Here is a 619-nt window from a genome sequence, read left to right on the forward strand (position 1 = left end):
CATGAGGGTGAGTAAATGATGACAGAATTTTCATTTGTGGGTGAATAAATTTTTTTTTTTAAATGCTGATTGCAAACTACCTGTTGGTTGTATTCCTCCTGCCAGTGTCCACGGCCACCAGTGTGTTTGTGTGAGAAAGGTGAACGCGGTCCTCCAGGAGCTCCTGTGAGTATCGCTCAGATGAAATTGAGGCCATTTTCGTTTATTAGTGTCATTCATGAGAAAAACTCTACTTTGTTTAGGGTAAAAAAGGAGAGCAAGGTTATGAAGGAGCACCTGGTCAAAAAGGCTCAAGGGTGAGAGTGAAAATAATTACCTATAATTATGATTATTAGATCTATAGTTTACTGTTGTTGACTAGTTGATCTGACCTGTTTTACAGGGGGAAACAGGAGCACCCGGTCTTCCAGGAATCAACGGTCCAGAGGTACATCACATCTTCATATAATCACTTTATACAGTCTGTGTTATCAATGACTCTCTGACCAACACTGGTTCTGTTCCTGGTTCCTCATCCACAGGGAAGACCTGGGTTCAAAGGTGATAAGGTGAAACCTCAGAGTTTTATATTTCACATATACATATGTTAGTGCAATGAATTCATTAACAGCTTCATACA

General features: G+C 40.1%; 1 long non-coding RNA gene across 1 annotated transcript; it reads left to right on the top strand.

Annotated features, from left to right (window-relative positions):
* Positions 1 to 105: 105 nt before the first annotated feature.
* LOC107735084 (uncharacterized) lies at positions 106 to 549 on the top strand. Its single transcript, XR_001639283.1, has 4 exons — positions 106 to 165; positions 243 to 296; positions 383 to 427; positions 522 to 549. It is a non-coding gene; the product is annotated as an uncharacterized LOC107735084 (long non-coding RNA).
* Positions 550 to 619: the final 70 nt, after the last annotated feature.

Source organism: Sinocyclocheilus rhinocerous, unplaced genomic scaffold (genome assembly GCF_001515625.1).
Source record: "Sinocyclocheilus rhinocerous isolate Xijiao unplaced genomic scaffold, SAMN03320098_v1.1 C35763957, whole genome shotgun sequence".
Taxonomy (NCBI): domain Eukaryota; kingdom Metazoa; phylum Chordata; class Actinopteri; order Cypriniformes; family Cyprinidae; genus Sinocyclocheilus; species Sinocyclocheilus rhinocerous.